The sequence below is a fragment of the Microtus oregoni genome, unplaced genomic scaffold (assembly GCF_018167655.1).
Source record: "Microtus oregoni isolate MIOR12 unplaced genomic scaffold, Mior012 000034F_ref0000314, whole genome shotgun sequence".
Taxonomy (NCBI): domain Eukaryota; kingdom Metazoa; phylum Chordata; class Mammalia; order Rodentia; family Cricetidae; genus Microtus; species Microtus oregoni.
In genome coordinates this window covers 4,032,619-4,047,472 of record NW_024543093.1, presented here as the reverse complement: position 1 = coordinate 4,047,472, position 14,854 = coordinate 4,032,619, and the positions used below count along the sequence as shown (strand labels likewise).

The window sequence follows — 14,854 nt, the reverse complement described above, 5'->3', positions numbered from 1 at the left end:
AGGCCAGCAGGACCCATTCATTCATTTTCCTCCCCTATTGTAAAATAGGTGACAAGCTAACTCCTTCCATTGATGAAGCAGCTACTGCTTCCCAACGTCTAGGGAGAGAAACCTGGGTAGAAGACTGACTCTTTGGGCTACTTTACTCTATCAAGACAGACTGGGGGAACTTGCACACTTCCACAGGCTGAAGATTGAGGGAGACATGCTCGGGACTCTTTTTCTCTTATTCATTAATGTGGTTACTTCCTCCCCTGAGAAGTCACCTTTATTTCCAAACTTTCATGCCTTTTTCTACTTCCCTTGATCCTCCCCATCAGTCATCACACAGAGAATTCGCCCACTAGGCCCTTTGTCTGGCAGGCACACTATAATTAATCTATGGAACAAGGAGAGGGGTTCTTGTCAAGTCCCTGCATGGACAAATAAGTCTGGCTTTCCTTCAGTAGTCTTGGGGCCTCTGACTAGCCTGGGTTAGAAAATACTGGAAATACAACCATTTCTTCTGGATGCCCAGCCTCCTTCAGTGCTCAGTGCAATCTTAGTTCAGATTTTCATCTGCCCAGAGAACCATCCCCTGTCAACTCTCTCACCCATTGCCCTTGCACAACTCCTCGCCAGAACTCTGCATCCATTCAGTAATGGTTAGTGACGCTTGTCTCCCGACACTCTGAGGCTCTTTCAGTGGGCAAGTTCCAGGCCTGTGAGTCATCATTTTGTCCTCTGTGCTAAGCACGGTCCCTGCCACTCACTGTGTGTTTGTGGCTATGAGAACAAATCACCATGACCTTGACATTGTTCTCCACAGCCCAAGTTCATTTCTATCAGGTTCCTTTTTGCCAATTTCATTCATCCAACACCTTCTCTGTCTTCTGGGCTTAGTCGACCATTGTGATCAATTGCAGATGGGTGCTGCAGATTATGATCTTGTACACTGCAAGGATTTGTCACCCATATTGGTTTAATATAATGCTGATTGGCTAGTAGCCAGGCAGGAAGTATAGGTGGGATAACCAGACTAGGAGAATTCTGGAAGAGGAAAGATAGAGAAGCAGCCTTCACCCAGACACAGAGGAAGCAAGATGAGAATGCCTTGCTGAGAAAAGGTACCAAGCTACATTGCTAAATGTAGAGAAGAATTATGGGTTAATATGAGTTATAAGAGCTAGTAAATAATAAGCCTGAGCTAATAGACCAAACAGGTTATAATTAATATAAGCCTCTGTGTTTCTTTAAAACTGAATGGTTCTGGGACCAGGTGGGACAAAAATGTCCATCTATAGATAGGGAGCAGAGCAAGTAGAGAGGACACACTCATGGGAATGCATGTGATTTTATTCCTATCTTTAGTCCTTAAATCAGAGTTAGCCTCAGGGCCAGCCAAAAGCAAGAGCTCTTTCTGCAAGTGTCAAGGAGCCCATAGGTGTCCATATAAAATGCCAGGCTCTAAGGGATATTGACAATTCTCAAAAGCAATGTACAAGGGCTTAAAGCACCTGGCACAACTGTGAATAAAAGTATCCATATAGAACCCTTGTGTAGATATCCTCAGCCCTGAGGGCCACAGGCTGGAGGAGGAATGGCCAGGCCATTGAATGGACACACAAATGGCAAGCCAGTTTTACAGGGTTGGCTGAGGAGCTTGGGTTTTGAATTCCAGTCCTCTCGGCATCTTCTATCACTTGAACTTAAAACATCCCACAGAGGTTCATATCTTTTAAGAATGTTCCCCCAACAGGTGGTATTATTTGGGAGGAGACCTTGAAACAATTAGGAGGTGAGACTTAGCTGGAGGAAGAAATTCGCTCAGGTAGGTTTGCTGAGAGATGGTAGCCCTGCCCACTTTCAATCTTGCTTTCTGGTCCTTGTTCCTCTGTGATATAAACAGGTTCCACCAATTGCTAGGGACTGAGCCAGTTCTCTATGTTGCCTTGTGATGGCTACACCCCTCTGCAAAATTAGGCTTCCTTTCTTTAAGTGGTTGCTACTAGTTACTGTGACCACGTGTCCATAATTATGCAAAAAAAGTAACTCCTACAGCATCTAGCTGTCTCCACGCAGTGAACTGGCCAGGTGAGGGACTGCAGTCAAGGGATGGCTTGAACAACAGAGCCAGAGTCCAGCCTCTGCTCATGGGACTTTGAGAGGCTCTCTCTTACTCCCCCTCACTTGTGGATAGGTTAATAATTTACTGTCTCCTGTCTGACAATGGAGACAGGTGTGTGAGGGGAAATACAGGTGCACTCCACACGCGGAGCAGATGGCTCCTCCAAACGCACGTGCAGGCAACACAATCCAAGTGGAGTTCCAAAGGCAAGCTGCGACGCAGGTGCCTGGTCTTTTCATGGTTGTTATGAGGACAAAGATGGCCCCAGGGGTGCTTCCACTTGAGTGGCAAGAATGATGTACATCCTAGTACCATTGAGATATATATGAGGGCACCCCACTTAGCCCTGTCAGGTCAATACAGCACCCAGTATGTGACAATATGCCACAGGCTAGGGATGAAAGGGCTGTTCAACAGAGGAAGGAAGGAGGACCAGAAATGCATGGCACAAGTTGTGGTTGTGGGAGCATCCTTGGGGGATCAGGTAACATTCAAGCCCCATCTTAAAAGACATGAAGGTTAGTCACGTGAGCATAAAATTAAGAGGGTAGCTCTAGGGACGGCCACTGGGAAGACATGATGATCCAGATAGTTAGCTCTTGGTATAATCCCAGCACACAGGAAGCAGTGGCTGGAGGACCACAAGAGTTTCAGATCAGTCTTTGCTGCAAAAGAAAACTATCTCAAGTCCAAAGCAAGAAGATGGGGTTGTAGCTCACTTGGGAGGATCATTGCCTAGAATTCACAAAACGTGGGAGTTCAATCTCCAACACCTGGTAAAAACAAGCATGGTTGTATAGGCTAATAATCTCCCACTGGGGAGGTAGAGGCATGCGGGTGAGAAACAAAGTTCCTCCTTGGCTCCCTAGTCAACCTGTTTCAAAGCCAACTGACAAAACAAAACTGGAGAGCAGAAGCAGAAATAAAAAAACAAAAACAAAGCCACAAAACAACAAATTGTCAAGTCTTAAGTATTTAGTAAGTTGAAAAGCAGATTCTGAGTCTGACTGTAAAACCTGGGCACCCACTATATGCAGCAAATTACATGAAAGACTCGCTCTAGACCCTAAAGCAGTGGTTCTCAACCTGTGGGTCCTGACCCTTTGAGGGGGTCACCCATGTCTATCAGGGAACACAGATACTTACATTATGATTCATAACGGTAGCAAAATTATAGTTTTGAAGTAGTAGTGAAAATACTTGTATGTTTGGGGGTTACCACAACACGAGGAACTGTATTAATTGGTTGTAGCATTAGAAAGGTTGAGAACCCATGCTCTAGAGTGTCGGGGATTACAGACTATCAGATGGTGATGGCAGAAAGAAGGGAATACCTAGCTAAGCCCTTTGGCTCTTGGTGCCAAACACAAGCTCTCTTGTCTAGATTTGGGACTCCTCCCCACAAAGATGCTTGTCAGGGAGGGGCCCTGTCACACCCTAGGGATTTCAGAAGGACAGAAAGGAACACATATAGTGTCAGAAAAAAAAAGAATGGTAACAAGAAATAAAATAAAACATTCAGGCAGAATCCAGGATGAGAAAAAGATGGGGATGGAGGGACAGGGGCGGAGTAGTACAGAGGAAGCAGGAGGGCTGAGAAGGTCAGTGTTCCAGATTGAGGCTGGATTTCCCATTTCTCTACCTACCAGTCTTGGTAACAGGGCGCCATGATTTCTCTCCATCTCAGCTCAGTGAGTCAAGTCATGAAAGACAGAACAGACCCTGCTGGCTCCTTGCACCCCCCCCCCGTCCTCTCCTTTGCCTCACACGGGGCAGGTTGTGTACCCTGCAGTACCCAGCTCCCTTCCTGATGGCTCTGTACTCAACATGGCCTTAACTGAGCAGAAGCAAGAATGCCAAAGTTTAAAATGCTGGGCCATTTACCCTTTCCCCCACCATCTAGATTCTGAGTATCTTCTTAGTTCTTGGCCTTGGTGAGCTTAGACTCTCCTCCTGTTGTCCCCTTGTGATGGCCATAGCCACCTTTTCCTTGTCCCTCTCCATCCTGTTCTTCTGACTTCAAGCAGTACCTGTAACCAATTCTTTGGATTAAATCCTTCCTGGCTGAAATGCTTAAAACACTTTTGCTACCCGTTCTCAAGCCTGAAGAACAGTACGAGACAGGATTCAATTTTTAAAATACTTGCCCTTGAAGCAGGGTTCCCTATCAGATGTATAATTTAACAGTAAAAAATACAGCTTGAATAGAAGTTAAAGTGTTTAGAGGTAGGGAGGTCACCTTCAAAGAACCATTCTGTTTCCTTAAGAGTGTTTCACAATGACTTAAGATGCATTATCATGCACAAGTCCATCAATATTTAATTTTCTTCTTAAAAAAATCCTCTTTGGGATTACCATTACAAAGGGAAAAAAAGGCTTCTATGCCAAGGGGGGAAAACATCTCTAGTAATGTGGTTGGTTTTGCTGATATGTGTGTTAGCACAGTGTGGGCCATGTGAGGTTATTTGGATGACTAGATCTCTTTTTAAATCCCTGCCTCTTCTTTATTTCACAAACTAAGCTTGCTGCTATCAGCAGGAAGGCAGAACATAAAACTTTGCAACAGCAGGGGATGTTCCCAAGTGTTTGGCTAATCACTGGGTGTTCGCACAAGAGGGCAGTGCAAGAATTTCAATGCTTAGGAGGGGCTCTGCAAACTTCTCTTGTGATTTTTTTGGGCAAGCTAACATTTTGCCAGATGATACCGCAGCAGAAGAATTCCGTGACTTAGTCCACTTCTGTTTGCCATTATACTCAGAGCCAATTTGTGGCTCTCTCCTAAGTGCTAAGTTTTAATAGACACTTTCATTCTTAATAATTAATCCTTTCCTTGAAGTGCTTTGATTTTTCTGATTCATATTCAGCTAAGTATAAATTTGGCGACTCTAGGCCTAGTGTGTCAATGCTCAGAGATCATGTGGTATTCAGGTCCTCTGAGACTCCATTGGAAGGCGGTAGGCAGCGGTGTGCTGTAACACTCCATGAGGTATGTAACACTCCAGGAGATGCGTGACATCATTTGTCCCAAAAGACACACACATAACCTTAGTGGAAATGTGTTCTGTGTCCTGTGTGCTGGTCTTCACAAGTACCTTTGGTTCACAATGTAACCTTTTGCCTCTTGAGATTCGGTCATCTTCCTTAGGGACCCTCAACCCCTTCCCTGCATCCACAGCTGCCCTGCATCCTGTCCTGAGCTTTCCCTTCATTGTCTCCACAGGGGACAGGCCATCTCCTGGTGATCTGCAGTCCCCCGTGGGTTCTGAGCCCCATAGAGCAGGATCTCGGGCCTTGTGTGAGTGCAGAGCCCAAGAAACCTCTCCAGGCAGGCAGACTGCTTCAGCATCTCAGAGCTGAGCTGAGCTGATCATTTCTGGAGTCTCTAGCTCATGCCTCCAGCAGAACTGCAAAAGGCAGTAATTCCCCCAGTTCTGGGCTCCATGACCATTTCAGGGCAATTCTGCATTCATCCTGTCGCTCCACAGCAGCCTGTGTTTCGGACTGATGCCACTCACATCTTCTCTTTTCTGCTTGGCTTTCTTCCTGCAGCAATTACACAATCCCCTGTCCTCCTCTCACCTCTTCCTCCTGCGCTGCACTGCACCTCCAACTCTGAAAAGCCATGAATACAAAGAGACAGCCGGCACTCCAGGATCCTGTTACTAATTCAATACATGCATATCTCTCTTTCTGGGAGGGTTGCAGACTTGCATTTTCTTGAGAACAACGGGGAAGCCAAAGAAGGCTTTCACTGCTTTCCCTGCAGACACATAGCATCTCGGAAACCTGGAAGGGCTTGAAGGGACTCAGTCCAGCTTTTGCCATCCATTGTAGGAATAGGAACATAAAGGATGATGCATGGACCACGTGCATTAGGAAGGTAGCTGCCACTGGCTTCCATTTAGCAACCTCCAAACAGCTGGTCTCCCTCTCCTCAGCTCCATTTCTTCCTTTGCAAAATAAGGTCATCGCTATCAATGGCCCAGTGTTTAGAGAAGATTAATATGATAGTGCCTTGCAGAGGCCAGCCCTCAAGGTTCACTGACAGTTACAAGTAGCAATTGAAACATTTTTTGGATGATTTTGAGGATGGTCCCAAGCTCATGGTTGGAATCTTAACCTGTAACTATCAGAATTTGTGCCCTTGTGTAAAAGCAGGGTCCTTAAAGTGGTAATCAAGTTTAAATGATTTGATTAGACTAGGGTCCTAATCTCATAGGAATAGTGTTACTATATAAAGGAGAAATTTGAGCCGGGGATGAGCTTGGACGGTAAAGTACCTGCCTAGCATGTATTGGCCCCTGAATTCAAAGTACACCATCCTGGGGGAAGGGAAATCTAAGCCCTCTGATTGTTGAAGCAGAGGGATGAGAAGTTCAAAGTCATCATCTAGCTAGGCGCAAGGCAAGTCAGATCAAGAAAAACTAAGCAAGAGCCACACAGGGGTAGGGTCAGGTGTCGAGTTCTGGGAAGAAAGTATCAATGAGGAATTATCTTGCTTGCCTTCACTGATGGGAAGACCCAGCCTGAAAGTGGGTGTCACCATCCCCTAGTGTTAGGCCCTGATCTAGAGCACAGAAAATCAGTTCTCTCTGTCCCTGATTTTGAATGTGATGTGGCCTGAGTTCCTGCCCTGGCTTCTAGTTGATGACAGAGTGGAGCTTGGAAATATACTCCTTCAAGGTGTGTACTCCAATGGCAGGTACTCTAGCTGGTGGGCAATTAGTGCATTGAAAACCAAGACACTTGGATGTTCCAGACTCACTACCTGTACCTTCACTTACTACCACAAACCCGTGTGCAAGCTGCCTTCCTGCCTCTCGCCAGGCTCTGAATGACCGGTGTCTCCTTTCTTACGTCCTATAGCACCTGAGCTAGAGGTTTACATCAGCTCACCCGGCCAGCCTGGTATGTCTTATTTACTTTGTCATTTCCTCAGTTTATCTGCTTAACCATTCAGAGGGCAATAGCTCTCTGGTACAGCCAGAGTGTGATTTCTGAAATCACAACAATTTTGAAAAGTACCAATAATAATAAAAAAAAAATTCCGTGGTGAAAATAACTGAGCACCTATCTTGAATACTGAGACCCATGGTGACCTGGCACTCACTATCTTTATCTGGAAGCCATGCTAATCTCTCTCATTGAGCATTGTAAGAATAGAGTTGACTTACCTGTCCTGTTTGTTTCCTTCAGTCACACCAGACTTCGGGCCCAGAAGGCCTCCTGTTCTACAAACCAACCTGAACACCATTTTCAATAGCGTTAGTTCACGACTCTCTCTCTCTCTCTCTCTCTCTCTCTCTCTCTCTCTCTCTCATTGTCTCTCACTCTCTTTCATTCTCTTAACCCTCTGATAATGTATATTTACACCAACCACCCGCCTGGTATGGATGCCTGAACCTTCATGGATACCAAAATTCTTGTCTGTTAAATTCTCTTATATAAAACCACAGCAGATTTTCACATAAACTATGCATATCCTCCATATCCCCTAAGTCATTCCTACATGCATTCTAACACCCAATACAGTGTAAAGGTTGTGAAATTGTTGTGTTGTTTAAGGAATAAAAAGCTAATCTCTACCTTTTCACTGCAGAAGTAATTCTTTTCCCCAAAGAGTGACTGCTGGTGAATCTGCAGATCCCAATCTGGAACTACGAGGGCCAACTGTATTTGCTTTATCTCTGCCCCAGCCTTCTGCCATCCGGAGAATTGTGAGCATGTCTCCCTCCCACGCGTATCGCCTGTACTCAGCCTGGCATCTGCACATCCCTAGGTGTTCAGTGAATGTCTCTTTCGTGAATGAGTGGATCATGCTCATGGCAACTTGCTAGTGCTTTACACTTCGCAGTCCATTCTAAAAGGCCAGCAGTACAGGAAGAGAGAAAGGGGAAGAAGAAAGATCCTACAGATGTCAGAGCTGTTCCACTGAGGGAGGGCTCCTGCCAACGCTGACTAAACTCTCAAGGATTTACTGCTCTCTCGGGGCCTGAAATGGGGATGCAGCTGTTAGGGGAGAGCCATGGGTTTATATTCAGACAGAAGCAGACAGGCTCATACATATATCTGGGTATAGAGACAGACCAGCTTCACCCACTATAATTAAGAACACCATGCTTTTCACAGAATCAACTGGAACCCAAACGCTAAGGCTGGCATAATAGATGTGTCTGCAGCTCTCAAAGGGGCAGGTAGAGCTACTTCCTCTGTTGAATATAGGCTGCTTTCCCAAATAGAACCATATCCTGAAAATTAAAGGCCATCCTTCCTATTTATTGAAGCTCTGGCCCCCAGTTCTTCATCTCTATTCTGAGCTCTGAACTCACTGCCAAGGCTTCTGGTGAAGCCATTTGGACACGGAGAGGGCCACGCAGAAGGAGAGCTGACTTCCAAGCAGTTGCTGAGAAAGACCTCCTTGCCTGGGCCCCAGGAGGCTAATGGAATGGTCAAGAGCAGGCCTTGAGCCAGTCGTATTTACTGTCCGCCGGGCTCCATCTCCTGACATCCACCCAGCATTCCTGCGTGTGTTGACAGCCTGAAACACCACCCGTCCCCACAATCTGCCTCTGGCATCATTCCAGGCTATCCCCGGTGCCTGCATAGCTCCTGCTTCTATCCTGCGCCCTTTCCAGGTTTCACAATCCCTTTTGGCTTCATCCCCCTTTGGCTCCAATTCTTAGTGAACTCCTGTGGATCAGCAACTTGAGTTCAGATGAGAAGGCTCAGTTTCTACCGTCAGTAAGCCATCGCCTATTCCTTTCCCCAGCACATACCCACTCAGTCACCACCCTGGGTTTCTAACCCTCAGAAGAATGCATCTACTACTCCTTGCCTTTGGCCTTTGTATGCTGAGAGCAAAGGAGAAGGTTGGAGAGGTGGTCATCTCATAGCCAGGCATTGTTTTTTCCTTCTTGTTCTTGGTTGCTGTTTGTCCATCTGTCTTCCTTTCTTTGAGGCACTAATACAAGGGCAGTTGGGTTTCCCTTGGTTCTCAGTCTTATTAATAAAAAAAATTTAAATAGACCCAATTGCAAGCACCATTTTACACTAGCCTAAAAGACAAACCCTAAGGGAGACAAAATGTAAACCTCAGCTGCTAGCCAGAGGATGTACCAGAGGAAAGGAGGGGAAAAGCCCTAGCTAGGAAGCTGGCATAGAGATCAACACATGGCAGACATGCTGCCACTGCCACAGGGGGCATTCTGGGGAAGCGTAAAGGAGGTGTTTTAGGGTTTCTACTGCTGTGACAAAACACCATGACCATAAATCAAGCTGGGGAGAAAAGGGTTTGTTTGGCTTATACTTGCACATTATAGGGCATCACTGAAAGAAGTCAGGTCACAGACTCAAACAGGGCAGGATCCCAGAGGCAGGAGCTGATGCAGAGGCCATAGACGGGTGCTGTTTACTGGCTTGCTTCCCATGGCTTGCTCAGCCTGCTTTCTTATAGAACCTGAGATTCCAGCCCAGAGATGACACCAGCTGCTACCCTCCCCCACTGATCACTAATTAAGAAAATGCCTTAGAACTGATGCCATGAAGGCATTTTCTCAACAGAGACTCCTTTCTCTCTGATGGTTCTAGCTGTGTCAAACTGACACACAAAACCACCCCGTACAACTGACCCCATGTCAACTTGACACACAAATACATCACTATTAAGCCACAACCTTTTTTTTCTTATTCATCACCTAGGTATCACATTAAAAATATAATTTTAAAAGTCCCACAGTTGTTATGAATTTGAATACATAAAATTTCAGTCCCTTTAAAATAGCCAATCTTTTAAAATTCAAAGTCTCTCAACTGTGCCTTACTTCAAGAGGGGAAAATCATCCCAGTCACAAATCAAATCAAAGCAACCAAATTCCAGCCAATGTCTGGGACCTACTCACCATCTTCTGGGCTCCTCCAAAGGACTTGGGTCACTTCTCCAGCTCCGCCCTCTGCAGCACACACAGCTTGTCTTCTAATGCTGGCCGGCTCCACGACTCCTGTTTTTTATGGTCATCCCATGATACTGCCATCTCCAAGATGCTAGGGTCTTCTGCTACATCGAGGCTGCCCTTTCCCCAGTAGGCTCTCCACATGGTGCCAAGCCTCAGCTTCTTTGCATGACCTCTTTAGTGGGGCCATCACCTGCCACTCAGGCTGCTTTACCAATAGCCTCTCGCAGTACCAAGCCTCGGCTGCTCTCCATGACCCCTTTGTGCTTTCAAAACCAGCATCACCTGGGTGGTGCTGGCACATTGCCATGTCTAGCTGCCAGCACGAGGGACAACCTTGGCCACCTGTGGAACATAGCTTCTCTGGGCTCTCAGGAAATACTCAGAAGATGCCACCTCCATAATGTTGGTCTCTTCTTAACTTCCACTAATTTCTTAGCTCCAGCCGACCAGTGTCAAGTATCCCGACAAAGCAAACTTTTGCTTTGGCAATTCTGGGATCTTGTTCGTCACAGCTGATTCTTCAGCCCCAGCTGATCAGAACCACGGGATCTTAATTCAAAATAACACCAATAGTCTTTAAACTTCCCTCTGAAACTCTGCAAAGTCAAGCCTCCACATTCTCAACATTCTTATCTTCCATGCCCCTAAAGAACATCCCATTGAACTCTTAACACTCAATAGTTCCTTTAGCCCAAAGTAACAAAGTCTTTCCATAATCCTCCCCAAAACATGATCAGGTCTGTCTCAGCAACATGCGACCATGCTGGTACCAATTTCTGTCTTAGTTAGGGTTTCTGATGCTGCAACAAAATACCATGACCATAAAGAAAATTGGGGAGGAAAGAGCTTATTTGGCTTATGCTTCCAGATCATAATCCATCATCGGAGAGGACAGAACAGGAACTCAAGCAGAGCTAGAACCTGGAGGGGAGCTGCCTACCGGCTTGTTTCCTCTGGTATGCTCACCAATCCAGGGATGGCAATGCTCACCATGGGCTGGGCCTTCTCCCACTGATCACTAATTGAGAAAATGCCTTACAGCTGGATCCAACGAAGGCATTTCCCCAAATGAGGCTCCTTCCTCTCTGATGACGCTAGCTTGCGCCAAGGAGATGCATAAAACCAGCCAGTTCAGAAGCCAAAATGTTGGGGATTGGGGGAACTCAAACTATTAAGGAAAGCATGTTTAGAAAGAAGATGGACAGGAAGGGAAAGGGGAAAGTTACACTTTTCTGGAAAGTAATACACTCAGCCCTCCATGGCTGCACAACCCACAAGCTTCTGCATGCACTAAGGGTGGGGATCAGAAGGGAAAAGAACAGTAACTCATTAAGGAACGAATATCCCACCCATCTCTTTAGCATGGCTTAAGGAGCAGTCCCTTAGCCAAAGGGACTGACTCAGCCTAGAGGGAATGTTAGAACTCCACTCAGGCCAGGTATTCGATTCCCCTGAGCAGGTGGTGGTGGTGGTGATGGTGGTGGCAGCAGCGGTGGCAGGGGTGCCTGGAACCTGCTATATAGACCTAGCTGGCCTCCAATTCAGAGATCCTTCTGCCTCTGCGTCCCCATTACTGGGATTAAATGCGGGTACCACCATATCTGATGTCTTAGCCAGGGATGTTATAACCAGCCTTTTCTGGCTGTGGGCTATGTGGAAGGCTATTATACCAGGGTGATTGGTTGTACCCTCAAACTCTTTCCTGTGTTTTGTCTTTCTCTGTTCATCTTTTTTTAGCCTTTGTTTTAAAGCTTTCAAAGCCTGGGTAGGAAGGATGGGAAAATGTGACTATAGCCAGTGAAAGTCTTGATCTTCAGAAACAGACGTCATCTGCACAAAGACGTGGAGCATGCTTTGTGTTCCGTGTGAGCTCTCTGAGATAGGGAATCATTTGAGTGCTTTCTTGTTCCCGAAGCATAATCAGTTCTTGGAATATCTTAACACGTCCTAGGAACACAGAGAGGCAGGGTGAGGAACATGCTAGAAGTATTCTGGCCTAATATTTACATATGAATGATGGGTATACAGAATCCAGTGTTCAAACTCACCCGAGTTATGCGTAAGAAGAAGCCAAAGACAAGATCTTTCACTCCATAAGGAACTTGTTTACTAAGTACCTACAACATTCACAAAAGGGCAGAGCAGAAAAGCAGTTGTGAGAGTGAGCTTTGCATGAAAATAGCCCCAGGTTCCAGGGCTCCTCCTACCGTGTTCAGCCAGGTCACGGCAGAACTTTAGGACTAAAGACTCCATTTGCCTGCCAGAGAGTTTGATTACCTATACAGTCCGGTGTCAATAATGACATGAATATTTTGAAAACTGGGCCATTAGGTGAAATTTGTTTTATAGGAGCACACGAGAATATATTTACACAAACCAAGGTAGGCACAATGTCCAGATGCAGCGCATCTTGTGGATTCACCATGCATGTCCATGCATGAACATCCATGTCCATCCTTACCAAGATGTTCTTATGTAACCCACGGCTGCATCTACCTGTGAGATCTTACAGAGTGTTTCACATACAATGTTCCATCACCGTCTCGTGTGTTTGTGTGCAATCTCAGATTGCCATCACCACGGGTAGAGGGACACACATATATATTTAGGTGTTAATACACAGGCACAGTAATCAAACTGTGAAAAGGCTGCCTTGGAAGCCTAGAACCTGAGATGTCTTCACTTGTTGGGATGGCAGACACAGTATAAAGCGTGCATATTGTGTTCACAGATGAGGCTACAATAAAGCTTAGCAAAGCAACACAGGTGAGGACTGCCCACATGCCTACAATCACTGTGGATTTAATTTTTAAACTAATTGTTGACTGTTTCACCTTCAGAAACTCTTTGCTGTTACCAAATTTTCATCACCCCTCAAAAAAGATTCAGAAATGTCATTCTCTTTACAGCTCTGTGAGCTAGAAGTTCAAAATTAAAATACTGGTATGGCTGGGCTCCTTCCAGGGTCTCTCAGAGAATGTCCTTCTTGCCTCTTCCAGCTTCTGCTGGGCCCAGAAGCCCCTGGGCTTTGGTAGCACAATTCTAGTTTCTCCTCTGTCTCTGTCTGAAACCTCAGCAGAATCCCCCGTAGCAAATGTTTGTCCTCTTAGTAGCCCTTTGCAGGCAATATAGGTTTGTCTTTGGGTCACGTGCCTCAAGATTCTCTCACTTGCTGGAGCCACACACAAACAAAAATGGGACCCTTGTGGCTCTCAGCCTGCACAATGATGTCCGCAGTATCTGCCTGGAGCTTGAGGAAAGGAAGTGTGCCCCACCCCCTCCTGGTCCATCTAGAAGGGCAAAATCCATGTCTACAGACTGAGGTTCTGCCCCTTCATTAAAAAGGTGCTGATGGTCCTGAAGCCCAAGGGAATCTGGCCTGAACTCATCTATCTCAATCTGAAAAACAAGCCCAAGTAATTTTTCAAGAAGAATTGGACTGGCTGGTGGCAGTTCTGGGGGACAGTCAGGGTCACTTGATCCCCAAATCTATCATCACTTGTGAGTACCTGGAGGAGGAATACCAAGAGAAGTTGTTTACAGATGACCCTTACAGGAAAGTTTGCCAGAGGATGACCTTCGAGAGATTCTCTGAGGCTCTGCCTTTGCTTACAAGCTTACTGGGGTGGAGAAAAGGAAGGAGGACTTTCTGGCATAAAAAAAAAAAAAAGAATTGAGAAACTAATTCCACAAGTTAGAGGAGGCGATGACTAATCAGAAGGCAGCCTTCTTTGGTGGGGATTCTCTCTATATGATTGATTACTTTATGTGGCCTTGGTTTCAATGACTGTCATCATTGGAACTCAATGAGTATGTAGCCCATACTCTTAAGTTCTGGAGAACAGTCATGCAGGAAGATCCCATAGTAGCATCCCACTTAACTGATGCTAAGACTACCGTAAGTCTCTACCTGCAGGACAGCCCTGAGGTTGGTAATTATGGGCTGTGAATGGCAGGAGTCCTCAGGGAATGATGTTTTCTTGATATGTGTTAACCGTATTGTAAAGATCAGCCCACCTAAAGCCTGTAACCCAGGCCAGTCATGTTACAAAGCAGGTAGGATTTCTAGGTGACAGTCTTGAGGCACAGCCCCTTCTTAGGGGAGCACCAGGGTTTTACTCTTCAGACCTTCTGGCTATTGAATGACACACCTTGTCAGGGTGACTTCCGATCAGACAACTGTAGATGCTGATCACACCCACAAAATATCTTCACAACAACTTCTAGACTAGCAATTGCCCAGATGCCTGGGTCCACAGCCTTGCCAGCCTGACCCCTACCTAGACCTCAAAGGAGCGGTGAAGGTTCACTCAGCCCTGAACGGAAAAGCTTGGAGCAGGTGACAAGAGCTAGTGTCTGCATCTAGTTTGTCCTCATGTGCTTCATTTCTCCAGCGCTCCCCCACCTCTCAGTCCAGATTCCCGACTCTGGGCTCTGCTTATCCCTCTGGGCAATGTTCTAAGCTGGCATGGCTGCTTTGCACAGCTTTGTAGGGGGAGGAGCCTTGATCGTGTTATAATAAACAAGTCGCTCCGAATGGAAGACATCTCAGGAAGATACCTACAGAGGCGACTGGGAAGAGAAATACCTGCATATGTGATGTAAGCTAAAATGGATAATGAAACCAGTAAGACATACGCCAGTAGCAAACAGAAGGCCTCTGAAGCACCACAGTTCCAACCCCGTTAGTCAATTGAGTTACCTGAGGAACAAATTGAACACCAACAGAATGGAGGGATGTAATGAGCACACACAGATGCCACTTGCACACTCTACAGATGGCGGCTTTTCTTTC

General features: G+C 46.1%; 1 pseudogene; it reads left to right on the top strand.

Moving 5' to 3' along the window:
- The window catches only part of LOC121432300, a 118,897-nt pseudogene extending 104,889 nt beyond the window's left edge, over nt 1-14,008 (top strand).
- Nucleotides 14,009-14,854: the final 846 nt, after the last annotated feature.